General features: G+C 45.3%; 1 protein-coding gene and 1 pseudogene across 1 annotated transcript in view; one reads left to right on the forward strand and one right to left on the reverse strand.

Annotated features, from left to right (window-relative positions):
• Positions 1–18,753, reverse strand: part of LOC148143349 (uncharacterized) — a 151,534-nt gene that overhangs the window by 108,418 nt on the left and 24,363 nt on the right. The window lies entirely within an intron of this gene.
• The window catches only part of LOC148143350 (uncharacterized), a 42,684-nt pseudogene that overhangs the window by 2,673 nt on the left and 21,258 nt on the right, over positions 1–18,753 (forward strand).

Raw genomic sequence — 18,753 nt, forward strand, 5'->3', positions numbered from 1 at the left:
ATGTGCACTTTGTCCAGGCCATTCAGAATTCTGTCTGTTTCAATTAGATCTCCACCTCCCCCGAGTGTGTGCCTGTTAATCAGCATGAAGCATACCCTTCAGGATGAGTTCCAGCAGGAATTGGGTTCAGCAAAGTCAGAATGGAGGAAGTGTGTGTGGGATGGAGATTCTCAGCTTTTAGGGGATGAGAGAGGAAATAAAATTCAATATAAATTAGAATTGATCGGATGGGCTGATGGACCGAGGAATGGCAACATGAGTTTAATTTAGATAAATGTGAGGTGTTACATTTTGAAAGGCAAATCAGGGCACGACTTACATAGTTAATGGTGGGTGTTGCTAAACAAAGTGTCCTTGCAGGTTCATAATTCCTTGAAAGTGGAATTGCAGGGAGACAGGATTGTGAAGAAGGCATTTGGTACGCTTTTCTTTATTGGTCAGAGCATTGAGTACAGGGGTTGGGAGGTCATGTTAGGCCACTTTTGGAAAACTGTGTGCAATTCCAGTTGCCCTCCTCTGGAAGAACGTTGTGAAACTTAAAATGGTTCAGAAAAGATTTACAAAGATGTAGACAGAGTTGGAGAGTTTGAGCGATAGGAAGATGCTGAATACGCCAGGGATAATTTCCCTGTAGCATTAGAGGCTGATAGGTGACCTTACAGAAGTTTATAAGGGGTATGGATAGGTTGGACAGCCAAAATCCTTTCCCCATGGTAGGCAACTTCAAACCTAGAGGGCATAGGATTCATGTGAAAAGGGAAAGATTTAAAACGGACCTGAGGGGCAACTTTTTCACACAGAGGGTAGTGCATGTTTGGAATGAGCTGCCAGAGGAAATGGTGGAGGTTGCGACAACTACAACATTTAAAGGCATCTGGATGGGTATGTAAATAAGAAGGATTTAAAGGGATACAGGCCAAATGCTGACAAATGGGATTAGATGGGTTTAGGATATCTGGTCGGCATGGATGAGTTAGACCGAAGGCTGTGTTTCTGTGCTGTATGACTTTAATCATCTTGTGTGAAAGCAGAAGTGTTGTTGTGAAGATTGGACTTTCAGAGCAGCTTTCAAAGATGTTTTGCCTTTACTGGAAGCAGAAGAAGTGACAATGAAATATTTCATTGGTGAGACAGCAACTGAGTACGAGAGTACGTCTAGGATTTTGGTGGAAAGTGGGAATTCATTGCACTGTAGGGGTGAAGTGCTTTAAGGTTTACCAGCAGTAAGGACAGTGTGCTGATTGGGGTGCCCAGTGAAGGGTTAGGTGGAATTTTGAGTTAAACTGCTCATTTCTGCCAGCCTCCAACATTGTATTTCCAACACTGTCCTTCAGAAGGAGCGGTGAATCAGTAACTGGTATTGTTAGAAGCCTTACAATTTTCAGTACTGCAGGAATGGCATTGTTTCATCAGCATTGTAAACGTTACTGGCAGCAGAGGGGAGGTGTGGGCTGTATTTACTAGAAACAATTAAGCATTTAGATAACGTACATACGAGAGGGCAGGGTGGGATTTGTCTTTCAATTTGCAGAAGGTGGGAGATTCTGGGAGCTGTGATCTGAGGCAAACACAACTGCGGTAAATCATAGAAGCCCTACAGTGTGGAAGCTGGCTATTCAGCCCATCAAGTCCATTCTGACCCCTCCGAAGACCATCCTGCTCATACACCCCTCGCGCCCCCACCCCTTAGGGAATCAAGAGTTTGAGATAACACAAGTAAGAAGAGCTGAGATGATGGATAGATCAGCCACGATCTTAATAAATGGTGAAGCAGGCTCAACAGGCCAAACGGCCTACTCCTACTTCTATCACTATGAAACAATAACCCTGCATTTCCCATTGGCTAACCCACCTAACCTGTACATCCCTGGGCACTATGGGCAATTTAGCACAGCCAATCCAAATCAAGGTTGGTAAGCAATGTAGTGATGTGGAAAATGGACGTCAGAGAAAAATAGAAAGGAACAAGGAGAATAAACGTACCAGCAATTAATACTGGATTCAAAAGATTACAAACAATAAAACTAAAAGCTCAGTATCTGAATGTGTGCTTGTTATGAAGGGGGAGAGGTACTGTACCTTGAAGGGGTAGAGATACTGTACCTTGAAGTGGTAGAGGTACTGTACCTTGAAGGGAGTTAAAAAGCTGAGCAGAACAAAGTGTTCTAAACAAGATGAGAATGTAATATTTGGTCAACACAAATAGAGCAACTGGGTTGCCATGAGGCACAAACAAATTCAAATTTGGCCAATCAGTTTAAATTTTGCCCCAAAATACCAAAGTCCAATCAAGTTTGAATTAAGTATTTTGATAATATTGATACCAATAAAATGATCCGATGTTTTGGACTATAAAACCAGGCATTTTTGTGAGTTTTAATACTCTGTGTTGGACATAAAGAGTAAAGTTGTTAATTCTTACTTTAAATATTTACCTCTGGGATAGTACTTTGTCTCTCAAACTTTTACATATGACTGCGTGGGGTGAATCATTTCTGTGTTTGTGGTTTAATTTAGCAGAGGGGGTTACTCTGTGTCGTAATAGCGCTGCAACATAACAAAAGTGAATGAATTGACTGCACACATTGAAGAGAATAATTATGATCTGGGGCTCCTTACAGAGACATAGCTTCAGGATGACAAGGATTGGATCCTAAATATTGAGGGGAGATGTGGCATTCAAGTCGAATGGGAAGCTAGGTAAAGGTAGCGGGTTGACGCTGCTCATCAAAGCACTGATCACAGGGTAGTCTGGTGTCAGCTCGGATTTCAGGTCCTGGTTTCTTTGTCCTCTATTGATCTCCCTGTTCCCACACAGTTGTTGTCCGCTCTCAGCTCTGCTTCATTTCTGCTGAAGCTTTAGCCTCCTTTGACACCTTCCGGAACAATCAAAGTCCAACCCACAATCTCCGAGCCTGTCAACCATCCAGACACAGAGTATCATACCAGAAAATATAACAAAAAAGGCGAAAAGTTAGAATTAAATAGGTGCTTGTGTCTGTTCATTGGCAAGTAACCTAGAAATAGGGGTCTGCCAGGATTCTTATAGTGCCCTAATTGAAAAATTGTCTCTCCCTTACATCTAAGTATTAGTACCCAGCTACGATTTATAACAATATTTACATCAACAGAAATAAAGCATCTGTTATGCAATAGACATAGAGATATACAGTATGGAACTAGACTTTTACTCTCTCTCGTGTGTGTGTGCGCGCGTGCACACACACACCGATGTCTATGGGGTGAATTTGTATTTGCAGATACCATCTATTTTGCTCAAAAAATGCACAATCTGCAGGCAGATAATACATAGAATATTTTATAAATTCCACTTTGGAAATAGAACCAGTCTGACTCAAAAACTGGGATACAGACAGACTCTGGCCTCACACCTTTAATGCATTGTCTAAGCTGAGTTGTCATCTTTTCTTATAAAACCTTAAGTTATCTCGAGTAGGTGTCTTATAAGAAGTTCTGGGGTTTACATATTAATGACACCAGCAACTCATTCTAAAGATGAAAGACGTTACAATCCAGGTTTCTTCAATGTATCATTTCAGTGGCATGACTCTGTAATGTTTTGCTGTAAACTCAGTGTCTTATGATCTTATACTCCACAACCACCTGATGAAGGAGCAATGCTCCGAAAGCTAGTGCTTCCAAATAAACCTGTTGGACTGGCGTCATGTGATTTTTATCTTTGCCCAGGTTCGGGTGGATTGGCCCTGCTAAATTACCCATGGTGCTCAGGGTTTTGCAGGTGTGGGAGAATTGTTAGAAGCGATTTGATTCCACCTTCTCGTGACTGTCTGTGTGAACTTTGGTATGTTGTCCCCCTTCTGTCTGCGTGGGTTACCTCTGGGTGCTCCGGTTTCCTCCACAGTCCAAGGATCTGCAGTTTCGGATGGATCGGCTGTGCTAAAGTGTCCAGGGATGTGCAGGTTAGAGTGGGTTAGCCATGGGGAACTGCAGGGCTGTAGAGTAAGTTGATGAGTCTGGGTGGGATGCTGTGTGGAAGGTCGGTGTGAATTTGATAGGTGAAATGGCCTGCAGGGATTATATAATTCTTCTCCTTTAGCCATATGTGGATTGAGAAATGACTGCTGTGGGAGGAGTAGGCTCCAGTTCATGGGACACTGCCCCAGTCCTGGGGAAGGTGGGAATTGTGCTGTGTCTCTCCCCACCCACTGCCCCCATCCATTCTCTCTCACCCCGCAACTCTCTGCCCCCCATTTTCTCCCTCCACCCTTTGACCCCCGAGTCTTTCTTTCCGCCCCCACCACCCTCTGTTCCCCCCAGTCTGTCAATGGCCCCCACACTCTGTCACCCTGTCCATTCTGTCTCACTTCCAACTCCCACTGAACTTTCTCATGCCTCGAGCTCTCTTTGATCGCTGTATCAAGCTCTTAGAAGAGAGAGAGAGAATGGTTGGTGATGAAACTGCCTGGGAGATGGGGGTGCACGAGAATTGGCTCATCTTTCAAATTGAGAATAGCTAAAATAATATATTCAGAAACAGCATTAAAGTTTGAACGCATGTTCAATTTTATATTAAGACAAAGCTGCAGCCATCTTTCTCAAACTTGCTTTGAACTATATGCAGTTGAGGACAGGCTCTTCGGGGTGAATGAGGCTTTTGCTCGAAATGTCAATTTTCCTGCTGCTCGGATGTTGCCTGACCTGCTGTGCTTTTCCAGCACCACATTCTTGACTTTAATCTCCAGCATCTGCAGTACTCACTTTCTCCTGTTAGGGGTGAATGGCCGATTCCTAGTCTTGAAAAATTGGTTCTGTTAGAAGGTGTAGAGGTGTATTCTATCTTCAAGAGAGTTGAAAAGCGAGCAGAACCACCTGACATAGCACCAAACGTTCTGAACAAAGTAACAATTTAACATTTGGTCGAACAGCTCAGTAGCTGGGTTGCCTGGAGACAAAAACACACTCAATTTTGGCCAATCGATTTAAATCTTGCCCCAAAATACTGAATTCCAATCAAGTTTGAATTTAGTATTTTGAGAATATTGGTTTGCACTGCTGCCTCACACCACCAGGGCTGATTCCAGCCTTGGGTGACTGACTGTGTGTAGTTTGCACATTCTCCCCGTGTCTGCTTGGGTTTCCTCTGGGTGCTCCAGTTTCCTCCCACAGTCCAAAGATGTGCAGGTCAGGTGAAGTGGCTATGCTATATTGCCCGTAGTGTTAGGTGCATTCGTCAGAGGGAAATGGGTCTGGGTGGGTTACTCTTTGGAGTGTCAGTGTGGACTGGTTGGGCCGAAGGGCCTGGTTCCGCACTGTAGGGAATTTAATCTAATGTAATATTAACACCAATGAAATGATTTGATGCTTTGGAGTACAAAATCAAAAAAAAAAGTTGAACAGTTACATGAGAACTGTCAAAAGACCAACAAATGTAGGCTGCTAATGAGAACTCCTGAGAGGTACCTGTCCAGAGAAGGAGTCTGCATAGAGAAAAAACATCGACACCGACCTGGAGAGCAAATCTACAGAGGAAGATACAAAGAGAAGATTTAACAGCTGGCTGGTTTTGAAGTTTGAATCTTTCGGTAAATCTTAATCAGGGGTTTTTTATTGGACTGGTATCGTACAGGGGAAGTAGAAGATAGGTTAGAGACAGGAGTTGTAAATAGTTGTTAATTAATTATTCTCCATTAGACTTTAATAAATAAAGTTGTTAATTTTGACTTCAAATACTGACCTTTGGGAATAGTTTCTTGGTTCTTGAATTTTCACAGATTACTGCATGGGTTAAACATTCTCTATGTTGCTGGTTTAAATTAGGTGGGGGAGGTTGCATCCAATGTTTTAAAATTTGAGGGCTTTTGTCCGAGATTTGAACTGGTTCAGACAGATTTGAATAGATTTGGCAGTACAAAAAATCCCAGCAGATTTAAACACTTGCAAGTTAGTGTCCTATATCATTAAATAAAACTTTAAATAGTGACTTTTAGAAACAGTTCCTTATCTCTTGAATTTTCACATTACCACATGGGGTAAATCTTTTTTGGGTTTAAATTAGTGGGGGGGGGGGGGGGGTGCAGTCCGTGTCATAACAATTGTGACTATATAGAAACAGTAGTGGAGCGTGGAAACAAACTGTTTGTTCCGTGCCAATCATATATCCTAAATTAATCTAGGCCCATTTGCCAGCTCCTGGCCCATATCCCTCCAAACCTTCCTGTTCATATACCCATCCAGATGCCTTTTGAATATTGTAATTGTACCAGCCTCCACCACTTCCTCTGGGAGCTCATTCAAGCCACGCACCACCCTCTGCGTAAAATAGTTGCCCTTTAGGTCCCTTTTAATCCTTTCCCCTCTCACCCTAATATAAATCAATTGCTGCTTTTTCTGAACAGGCTCAGTGGCTGGCATTGCTGCCTTATAGCGCTGGGGACCCGGGTTTGATCCCAGTCTCGGGCAACTGTCTGAGTGGAGTTTGCACCTTCTCCCTGTGTCTGCGTGGGATTCCTTTGGTGCTCCAGTTTCTCCCCACAATCCAAAGATGTGCAGGTTTGGAGAGGGCACTTGAGGGGAATTAACTTTCACACTTTTTTTTCTTCTCCTTCGGTCCCTTTTAAATCTTTCCCCTCTCACCTTCAATCTATGCCCTCCAGTTTGGGAGTCCCCTACCCTGAGGAAAAGATGAGTAGTCAAATAAAATGCAAAAGGAATAAAATGTGGAGCCGCAGGATAAATATAAAACGTCGCTCCAGCCTTTCTGGTCTCCGAGTGTCATTTGGGCATAAAACCTGTCGGTAACACCAGCAACGTCACAGAGCATCTTGCGCATGCTCCTCGGTGACAACACACGACGCATGTTCGCCAGTGTCAGCAAAACCTGCGCGTGCTCCTGGTTGTCCGCGGAAACTGCGCGTGATCTTCTTTTGTTGGGCCAATAGGAAGCCCTGGACGACCGGAAGGAGCGGGGTCCTCCTACTAATCAGAGACACCTTTTTTGTGTGTGTCTCTCTCTCAATCTCAATTTATGGAGGGGAGAGATTCTGGAAAAGTTGGGCCAGGTCTGTGTCTCAGTTGGCAAACTCATGGAAAATGCAGTACCACGATGTGAAGTGATAGCATTCCCTGTGGGGTGTGGGGAGGGAAACAGAAAGAAGATGCATTGTTTAAATGGTGATATATTGGGATGTGGAGAAAGTGAGGACCGCAAATGTTGGAGATCAGAGTCAAAAAGTGTGGTGCTCGAAAAGCACAGCAGATGAGGCAGCATCCGAGGAGCAGGAGAGTCAGCGTTACAGGCTCGAACCCTTCATCAGGAATGTGTATAAAGGGGCCTCAGCGTCCTTCCATACCAGTTAATGCCAGTTGTCAGATAGGTGCAGCAAGCAATGAGCAAGGCAAGTGGTATATTAGCAAGAGGAATGGAGTTCAGAAGTGGGGATGTCTCCCTGCAGTTGTGGGATCATTGAATATATTCAAGGCTGAGTTCATCTGATTTTGGAACAACAAAGAAGTGGACGTTTATGGGAAAGGCAAAAAAATGGTTTTCAGACCATTGCAGAACAATTACCGAGTCATACTGCACACAAACAGTCCCTTCAGTCCAACTACTCCATGCTATGTTCTGAAACTAATCTAATCCCATCTGCCAGTGTATGGCCTATATCCCTCTGTCACAAAGCTGGTCCTTTTACTAAAAGCTGGTCCTTTTTTCTAAAAGCTGGTCTTTCTTCTCAAGGATGCTGTGTCCTTGGTTTTTTATTCAGAGGGGTGGTAAAAAGACCCGGGCTCCGAAGCGACTGGTGTAGTACAGAGATGAAAAACGGTATTGGGAGGCACTTTTGGTTATATGTGAACAGATGAGACTTGAGGCCAAAGCTTTTATGTTTTAGAAGTGACCTGTACAATGAAAGGGGAGTGGTCAGTCCTGAAAGCTGAAGTCTCGTTTGGGTGAGTTAAGCAGTGGACTATGTGGAGAAAGGCTGCTAACACTGTCTCCTTCTGCCCTTCTAACTTCAACTGTAAGCCTCTGTTTCAGTTTTACTTTGTTTAAGGGGTTTGTTTTTTTTTGGTACTGTTGTGTACCAGCATTGCGAAGAGTGTGAAGAGTTTCTCCACAACTTGTACTGTACTTAATAAAGTTTGGTTGTTCACAGAAGTTGGCGTATTGCAGTGTAAGAAGCTCAAGCAAAAGAACCCAACAAAGGAACTTAAGGGATAAGTCTTTCATGCAGAAAGTGGTGTGTTTAAGGAAAGAGCTGTCAGAGGAAGTGGTGTGTGCTGGCACAATTATGACATTAAAAGGCATCTGGATGGGTATACGATTAGGAAGGGTTTAGACGATATGGGCCAGATGCTGGCAAATCAGCCGAGATTAGGTTAGGTTATCTCGTTGGCACGGACATCTCAGACACAAAAGAGTGTGACTGTAAGTGAGGCAGGTAGGGGGAACCGGAGTTCAGGAGTGGAGGAGCCTCAGCCCTTGACCTTGTCCAACAGGTACGAGATTCTTGCTCCCTGTTCGGATGAGGAAAAGGGCTCTGGACAGGATCAGTCAACTGACCAAGGCACCATGGTCCAGAAGGCCATTCAAGAGGGGGGAGCGAATAGACAAGTAGTGGTTATAGGGGATTCTATAATTAGGGGGACAGATAGTATCCTTTGCAAGCCGGATCGGGAGTCTCGCATGGTGTGTTGCCTGCCCGGTGCCAGGGTGCGAGACATCTTCGACCGGCTTGAAAGGATATTGGAGGGGGAGGGGGAGGATCCAGTTGTTGTGGTCCACGTTGGTACCAACAACATAGGCAAGACTAGGGTGGAGGACCTGTTTGGGCATTACGAAGCACTAGGCAGGAAATTGAAGCACAGGTCCTCAAGGGTCATAATCTCTGGATTACTGCCCGAGCCACGTGCCAATTGGCATAGGGACAAGAAAATTAGGCAAGTAAACATGTGGCTAAGGGATTGGTGTGGGAAAGAGGGATTCCACTTCATGGGGCATTGGCATCAGTTTTGGAACAGGGGGGATCTGTACCGTTGGGACGGTCTCCACCTGAACCGATCAGGTACCAATGTTCTAGCGAAGAGGATAAATAGGGTGGTCAGTCGGACTTTAAACTTCTGAGTTGGGGGGAAGGGAAAGTGAAAGCGACAGGGAGTATGGAGGTAAATGGCAAGATAAGCAGCAGGATAGCATGTTTCCAGGCGGATTTAAAATTGAGGCAGACTGAGAATGCAGTAAAAAGCAAGGATAACTTAGGACATATGACTTCCAACATCTCTAATGATAAGGAGGTTAGCATTAAGGCACTTTACCTGAATGCTCGTAGCATTCATAACAAAGCCGATGAACTAATGGCACAGATAATAGTGAATGATTATGATGTAGTAGGCATCACAGAGACTTGGTTACAGGGGGTCAGGACTGGCAGTTAAACCTCCATGGTTTTTCAACTTATCGAAAAGACAGAGAGGTGGGCAGAGGGGGTGGGGTTGCCTTGTTAGTTAAGAACAAAATTAAATCTATGGTATTGAATGACATAGCGTCGGATGATGTGGAGTCTGTGTGGGTGGAATTGACGAACCACAAAGGCAAAAAAAACATAATTGGAGTTGTGTATAGACCTCCTAACAGTGGTCAGGACCAGGGACGCAACATGTACCGGGAAATAGAGAAAGCATGTCAGAAAGGCAAGGTTACATTGATCATGGGAGACTTCAATATGCAGGTGGACTGGGTAAATAATGTTGTTAGTGGATCTAAAGAAAGGGAATTCATGGAATGCTTACAGGATGGCTTTTTGGAACAGCTTGTCATGGAGCCCACAAGAGAGCAGGCTATTCTGGACCTAGTGCTTTGCAATGAACCAGACTCTATAAAAGATCTTAAAGTAAGGGAACCCTTAGGAAGTAGCGACTATAATATGACAGAGTTCAGTCTGGAGTTTGAAAGGGAGAAGGCAAAATCGGATGTAATGGTGTTACAGTTGAATAAAGGTAATTATGAGGGCATGAGAGAGGAACTGACTAAAATAGACTGGAAGCAGAGGCTAACCGGGAAGACAGTAGAGCAAAAATGGCAGGAGTTTGTAGGTATAATTGAGGACACTGCACAGAGGTTCATTCCCAAGAAAAGAAAGATTAACCGGGGAGGGATTAGACAACCTTGGCTGACAAAGGAAGTCAGGAAATGTATTAAAGAAAAAGAGAGATCCTATAAAGTGGCTAATAACAGTGGGAAATCAGAAGATTGGGAAGGATACAAAAGCAAACAGAGGATAACAAAGAGTGTAATAAGAAAGGAGAGGATCAAATATGAAGGTAGGCTAGCCAGTAATATTAGAAATAATAGTAAAAGTTTCTTTCAGTACATAAGAAACAAACGACAGGCAAAAGTAGACATTGGGCCACTTCAAACTGATGCAGGAAGCCGAGTGATGGGAGATAAGGAAATAGCAGGAGAACTTAACAAGTACTTTGCGTCAGTATTCACAGTGGAAGACATGAGTAATATCCCAAAAATTAAAGGGTGTCACGGGGCTGAGTTGAGTATGGTTGCCATTACGAAAGAGATAGTGCTAGAAAAGTTAAAAAGTCTTAAAATTGATAAATCTCCCGGCCCCGATGGGATACACCCTAGAATTCTGAGAGAGGTGGCTGAGGAAATAGCAGAGGCATTGGTTGAGATCTTTCAAGAGTCACTGGAGTCAGGAAAGGTCCCGGATGATTGGAAGATGGCTGTTGTAACCCCCTTGTTCAAGAAAGGATCAAGGCAAAAGATGGAAAATTATAGGCCAATCAGCTTAACCTCGGTTGTTGGTATAATTCTAGAATCCATCATTAAGGATGAGGTTTCTAAATTCTTGGAAGAGCAGAATCTGATTAGAACAAGTCAACATGGATTTAGTAAAGGGAGGTCATGCCTGACAAACCTGTTGGAATTTTTTGAAGAGGTAACAAGTAGGTTAGACCAGGGAAACTCAGTGGATGTGGTCTATCTAGACTTTCAAAAGGCCTTTGATAAGGTGCCACACGGGAGGCTGCTGAGCAAGGTGAGGGCCCATCGTGTTCGAGGTGAGCTGCCGGGATGGATTGAGGATTGACTGTCTAACAGAAGGCAGAGAGTTGGGATAAAAGGTTCTTTTTCAGAATGGCAGCCGGTGACGAGCGGTGTCCCGCAGGGTTCGGTGCTGGGGCCACAGCTGTTCGCATTATATATTAATGATTTGGATGAGGGAACCGGGGGCATTCTAGCGACGTTTGCCGATGATACAAAGTTAGGTGGACAGGCAGGTAGTACTGAGGAAGTGGGGAGGCTACAGAAGGATCTAGACAGGTTGGGAGAATGGTCCAGGAAATGGCTGATGGAATTTAACGTGAGCAAGTGCGAGGTCTTGCACTTTGGCAAAAAGAATAAAAGCATAGACTACTTTCTAAATGGTGAGAAAATTAATAAAGCCAAAGTACAAAGGGATCTGGGAGTGCTAGTCCAGGATTCTCTAAAGGTAAACATGCAGGTTGAGTCCGTGATTAAGAAAGCGAATGCAATGTTGTCTCTTATCTTATTGAATGGCGGAGTGGACTCGATGGGCCGAATGGCCTTACTTCCACTCCTATGTCTTATGGTCTTATGGATGAATTAGACCGAAGGGTCTGTTTCTGTGCTACATATCTTTATCACTCTGGCTTGCCACTAACATTTGCCACATCTATATGTACAGTTTCTCTCTGGTGTCAGTGTCCATGCCTTGATGTCTCATTCTTAACCGGACTGGCAGTGATGATTTTTGTAATCTTTTCTTACAGACTATCTGAAGACAGAAGTGTCAAAGTCAACAGATAAAGGGCTCAAGTCCAAAATGTTCATTTTTCTGCTTATCTGATGCTGCTTGCCGTGCAGCACTTTTCCAGCGACGCATTTTTTGACTCTGACTCTCCAGCGTCTCCATTCCTCACTTTCACGTCAATGTCTGACAGTCACTCAATCCATCAGGACCGCAACAATTTTCAACTATGATTCTGTGAGAAGGAGCAAAGCTTTCTTTTTGCTTCCTGTTTGAGTACGGGGGGACTGGTTGAAAGACCCGACTGTTGCAGCGCACTGAGTGTGGAGCCTGAAACAACTCTACTGCCTGGAAAGAAGAATTCACGGCGGGGTTGTACGTGTGTGTGTGTGTGTGTGTGTGTGTGTGTGTGTGTGTGTGCAGCTGAAGCTTCGGCCATGGAGAAACCTGAGGCAACACTCCCCGTTGAGAAACCATGGAAGTGTGGCAACTGCGGGAAGGGCTTCCATGTCCCATCTGTCCTGGCGGCTCATCAGTGCAATCACACTGGGAAGAGGCCATTCTCCTGCACCAAGCGGGCGAAGGGCTTTACTTGCTCCTGTGTCCTGCTGGCCCACCAGCATATACAGACTGGTGAGAGGACGTTTTACTGCTCCGTGTGCGGGAAAGGGTTCACTTGTGTGGACAACCTCCAGACCCACCAGCGAATCCATGCAGGGGAGAGGATTTTCAGTTGCCACGAGTGCGGGAAAGCCTTCAGCAATTCCTCCGACCTGCTGAAGCACCGGCGAGTCCACACGGGGGAGAGGCCATTCAGCTGCCCCGAATGCAGGAAGGCCTTCAGCGATTCCTCCAACCTGCTGGCCCATCAGTGGGTCCACACGGGGGAGAGGCCCTTCAGCTGCCCAGAGTGCGGGAAGGCCTTCAGCGACTCCTCCAACCTGCTGGCCCATCAGCGGGTCCACACGGGGGAGAGGCCATTCAGCTGCCCAGAGTGTGGTAAGGCCTTCAGCAATTCCTCTGACCTGTTGTCCCACCAGCGGGTCCACACCAGGGAAAGGCCATTCAGCTGCCCCGAGTGTGGAAAGGGATTCACCTGCTCCTCCAAACTGCTGGCCCACCAATGGGTCCACACCGGGGAGAGGCCGTTTGCCTGCCCCGACTGCGGGCGGAGGTTCACATTGTCCTGCAACTTGCGGAGGCACCAGCGGGGGCACCAGTGCACCCAACAATCAGATTCCACCAGTGACGCTGCAGTGGGTCATCCCAAGGGCTGAACCTCTTGCCCATTCTGACAGTGGGTGCAGTGGGCTTTTTTTTGTTTTGTGCTGGACTCACCATCCACCCCCCCCCCCACCCCCACCCCCCCCAAGCCCACCTATGTAGCTCACGGGAGGTATGGTGACTCAGTGGTTAGTACCACTGCCTCACGATGCTGACCTGGGTTCAATTCCACCCTCTGGGTGACAGTCTGTGTGTAGCTTTCACGATGACCCCCCCCCACGTCTCTATGGGTTACCTCTGAGTGCTCCGGTTTCCTTCCCCTGGTCTAAAGGTGTGCAGGTTAGGATGGATTGGCCAATCTAAATTGTCCCATAGTGTTCAGGGATGTGTAGGTGTGGTGCATTAGTCAGGGGTAAATGTAGAGGAATAGGAATAGGGGACTGGGTCTGGCTGGGTTACTCTGCGGAGGGCCAGTGTGGACTTATTGGGCCAAAGGACCTGTTTCCATACTGTTGGGAATCTAATCTTAAAAAAAAGAATTCCTCCAAGAGATACTGATAAAATATGCCGAGTTGGACAAAGTACCCCGTCAAGTTTGAGACAAACCCAGAGTTGAAGAAGTCAGAAGTCACACGACACCATGTTCCAGTGCAACAAGTTTATTTGAAATCACAAACTTTAGGAGCATTGCTCTTTCATGAGTGCTGCTCCTTCATCACTTCATCTTGTGCCATGTGACTTCAGGCCTTGTCCATCCCAATTCAATACCAGCACCTCCGCATCAGAGTTGAGATTGGAGATTGGAGTTTATTCAGCCTGATTTAGTAAGATGTTCATTTGGAAACTCAAAACTGTCGGACCGACAAAGAGACACGAATCATAAAGTCCCACAGCAGGATACAGGCCCTTTGGCACAACATGGTCCACACCGACCAAACTGTCCATCAACACTAAGCCCATTTCCCTGCACTTGGCCCATTTCCTTCCATACCTTTCCTATCCACTTATTTGTCCAAATGCCTTTTAAGTATTGTTAATGTACCCACCTCAACCACTTCCGCTGGCATCTCATTCCATATGTGTACCACCATCTGCATTAAAAAAAAAGTTGCCCCTCCCATTCCCTTTTATTCTTTTTCCTCTAACCTTAAACTGATGCCCTCTAGTCTCACTTCCCCAACCCCGGGGTAAACGTATGAGTGCATTCACCCTCTCCATGCCTCTCACGATCATTTCACTTCTCTAAGGGCCCCTATCAGTCACTAATGCTCTAAATAAAAATATCTTAGCTTGTCCAAAATCTCCCTTTTACACAGACCCTTGAGTCCTGGTAACATCCTTGTATATGTCTTCAGCACGCTTCCAAGTTGAATAACATATTTGTTATAGACACTGCCCTGTCTACCTATTTTGTTGGAAATATAGGACCTAATCCAAACTGGATAATCTGGCTGATGGGACAGGAAACCACTTCCTTTCTTAAGAGACAAGTCTCCTGGAGAGAACTGGCTGGCTGACTGATCTACTGACCCTCACAGTGTCCCACTGCCCTCAGTTGACTGGAGAGAGTCCACACATTTGCCTAAGGTGGTGCTTGAAACCTTTATCATCTTTGGGATGGATCCCCATTCATTCCGTGCTATGGAGTCATGCAGCCTGTAAACAGACCCTTCAGACCAACCAGTCCATGATCCCCAACTAAACTAGTGCCACCCATCTGCTCCTGGCCTGTATCCAGTATGTTAATAGTTTTGTTCATTTGTTCACCGTGAGAGTTGGATAAATAAATTGCTGATTGTTGATTTTAAAGTGTTGGGGATTTATTCTTCTCAGTAGAGCAGGTTACACCACTTTTCATGCTAATTTTACAGATTATTGGGCGACACGCTCCTCTGTTTGAGAAAGGTGGTGCTGTCAGCCTTCGCATTATAAGAGTATTGACGTGATGTACTGCTGAATGCAATGGAGTCAACATGAATCCCAGCCTCTCTCTGTGGTTGTGGGTGAATCGTCTTAATTTGGCTCTTAACTCAGAAACTGCACACAATTAACAGCTGAAACAATGATTTACACTTTATTGTATGCAGCAACCAAAAATAAAACTCCTCAAGTAACAAGTTCAACCTCACTCACAACTTGGCTATCACCCAATTGATGGCAGAATTTAACTGAGTTTCCACCAACAGTATCTGTCTCTGGAAATATCTAGGGATTCAGTGCAGCATTCTTCTTCCAAGTACTGCTGCTGCATCTTTCTGGAGTTGCATTCTGGTGGAGATTCCTCGCTTTCAAATCTGTGATGTGATGCTTCTTTAGATTCTAACACCACCTCCCCACACTTCTGGAGATCTCCGGTCTGTAGCTTACCTCCTTATCCTCGAGGGTTAGTGGTTTGTTTGATACAGCCTTTCCTGCAAAAAAAAACCCTTTATGTCAGTGCCTTCCTTCCACAGACAAACTTAATTGCCCTTTTGTCATGAGGTTATAAAACACTTAGATCATCGGTCCCAGGAAACAACTTGTTGTTTTGCATCCTTCTTCCCAGGGATGACTAACTACCAGAAATTAGGCCATTCAGCCCATTGAGTCTGCTCCACTATTCAATCATGGCTGATATGTTTCTCAACCCAATTCTCCCCGTAACCCTTGATAGGTAAGAATGATTGAATGGTGGAGCAGACTCAATGAGCTGAATGGCCTCATTTCTGCTTCTGAGGTCTTCTGATGTCGCAGTTTCTCAGTGGCCCTTTTGTTTCTTGGTCCAGAAAGAGTTACTGCTGACTCAGGGAGTTTGGAAAGTTCTGCAGTTTTCAGGACCACACCACATTCCTCTCTGCCTCCTCCTGAGATACTGGCAATTCCCAAGATCCCTTGGTATCCCTGAAAACAATCGAGGTATCTGTAAATCTCTGCTGCTACTCAGGAAAAGAAAGATTATGGGGAGAGACTATGGAGTTCTACTCCAGGATTCTCTCAAGGTAAACTTACAGGTTGAGTCAGTAGTTGGGGAGGCAAATGCAATGAAGGCATTTATTTTGATCAGACTTGAATATAAATGTAGGGATGTACTTCTGAGGCTCTGTAAGGCTCCGGTCAGCCCACAATTAGAGTACTGTATGTAGATTTGGGCCCCATATCTCAGGAAGGATGTACTGGCCCTGGAACATGTTCAGAGGAGGTTCACAAGAATGGTCCAGGAATGAAAAATTTAACATATGAAGAACATTAGAGGTCTCTAGGTTTATACTTCATGGAGTTCAGAAGGATGAGAGGGGATCTAATTGAAACCTACAGAATAATGAACGGCGTGGATGTTGGGAATATGTTTCCATTGGTAGGAAAGATTAGAACCTGAGGGCTCAGCTTTCGCGTCAAGGGAAGACCCTTTAAAACAGAGGAGAGAGAAACTTCTTAAACCAGAGTGTGGTGAATCTATGGAATTCACCGCCACAGAAGGCTGCGGAGGCCAAGTTACTGAGTATATTTAAGACTGAGATAGATAGGTTCTTGAGTATCAAGGGGATTAAGGGTTACGGGGAGAATGGGGTTGAGAAACGTATCAGCCATGATTGAATGGCGAAGCAGACTCAATGGGATGAATGGCCTAATTTCTGCTCCTATGTTCTTATGATATGCTGATGTGTGGAGGGGTGAGGAGGGGGGAGAAAGAGATGAAGAGAGAAAGACAGTTAAAGTGAAGCTCGATAGTGATGAAGAAAATATAAGAATTGTATGATAAATGGCAGAACACATAGGAGCACTGGCATACAGAGGGATCTGGGCATATAGATCCGTGGAAGTGGTAATGCAGGTGGGAATGGTGGTCAAGAATGCACACAGCACGCTTCCTTGAGTGTAAGAGTTACATACAGCTCTTTATTCTGACCACATTCGGAATATTGTGTGCAGTTCTGGTCACTGTGCAACTGGAAGGATGTGGGTGCTCTGATAGAGGGTACAGACAAGGTTCACCAGGACATTGCCTAGTCTGGAGGGCTCTCGTTACGAGCAGAGGAGGCATAAACCTGGATTGTTTTCTTTGGAAAAACAGAGGCTGAGACGAGACCTCGACAAAATGATGAGACACACAGATTGGCTGGACAGGGGTGGCAGGGTAGCTCAGTGGTTCGCACTGACGCCTCACAGTGCCAGAGACCTGCGTTCGATTTTAGTCTCAGGCAACTGTCTGTGTGGAATTGGCACATTGTCCCTGCACCCCACCTCCCATATCTGTGTGGGCTTCCTCCGGGTGCTCGGGCTTCCTCCTACAATCCAAATTTGTACAGGTTAGGGTGGATTAGCGAAGCTAAATTACCCATAGTGTCCAGGGAGAGGCAGGTTAAGTTGGATTGTCTGTGTGTAAATTGCCCCAATGTTCAGGGATGTGTAAGTTCGGTGCGTTAGTCAGGAGTAAATGTAGATAATAGGGGTAAGGGAACGGGTCTCTATGTGTTAATCTTTGGAGGGCCGGTGTTGACTTGTTGGGTTGTATGGTCTGTTTCCACGCTGGAGGGATTCTGTGAGAGTCAGAGGCGTTTTTTCCCTCCAGGGTGGAAAGGTCAACTAAAAGAGGGCACAGGTTCAAGGTGAAAGGGGGACTGTTTGGGGGAGAAGTGGTGGGGGTGGGGAATTTACACAGAGGGGTGGTGGGTTTCTGGAACGCACTGCCAGTGGAGGTAGTGGAAGCAGGCACCTTAACAATGTTTAAGGTGTATCTTGATAGACACATGAAGGGGAGGTGAACAGAGGAACAGAAACCACACATGGGCAATAAATTGCAGGTCTAAGTAAGGATTAAGAATTAGCACAGGCTTGAGGGGGTGTGTGTGCCGAAACCAAGAGAGAAGAGCCTGTGACTGTGTTGTATTGTATTATACAGCTTTCCCCCACTATTTGAAAGTAGAGTGTTCCTTTCATAAGCCGAAATGGGCCTAAAGCGAAGAAGCAATTACCATGAATTAATTTATATTATGCCTTTCTTTGTAAAAGCGACTATCCTCTTCGGATTTCTTTCGGTTTGTGAGAACAGGTATTAATGTAGGTCTTTTGTAAAAGTGAAGTAGTGTAAAGTGAACTTTCGAAAAGTGGGGGATGGAGGCTCAGGTGGAGAATAAACACAGAGACCAATTGTGCCTGGCCCTGTGCTGGAGACTCAATGGGACAGAGACAAATGTATCTATTTCAGGTATACCTGCAGTATGCTTCATCCAGGATAAAAAAAAAAATGTCCTTCATCTACTTCAGCATACAGGACAGATGAGCAGTTTCTCCCCAATGTGGACCAGGAGGTGATGCGACTGAGTGAAGCCTTTCCTGTGCTGAATGCAGGTGAATGGCCGCTGCCCGGTGTATAAATGCTGATGAATATCGGGCAGGCGGGGAAGGGAAACCGTTCCTACACTCCCTGCATTTTCATGATTTCTCCATGGTGCAGGTGTACTCGTATTTCTCCAGGTTCAACAATCAGTTGAAACTCGCTCACACTTACAGCATAGGTGTGGTGTTACTGGTGAACTGGTAATTGGAGGACTCCCATTCAGTCTGTAAAGCATGTTCCAGTCACTACTCTGGTGTGTGGGTATATGAGACTCTGAGTTTCCAGTCACACTGACGTTCAAAACCTAACTGAGCAGACAGACCTTCTCCCCTTTGTTTTCAAGGCCATCAATATCCAAGTCCTGGTGAATCAAGCGACTGTCAGACTTCGATGTGATGTTTGGTCTGAGATTTCTGCCTCCAAATTCTTCTCTTGTAATATTCCTGTGGA

The sequence above is a fragment of the Chiloscyllium plagiosum genome, unplaced genomic scaffold (genome assembly GCF_037043375.1).
Source record: "Chiloscyllium plagiosum isolate Xiang-an unplaced genomic scaffold, Cpla_swu_hap1 HiC_scaffold_27, whole genome shotgun sequence".
NCBI lineage: Eukaryota > Metazoa > Chordata > Chondrichthyes > Orectolobiformes > Hemiscylliidae > Chiloscyllium > Chiloscyllium plagiosum.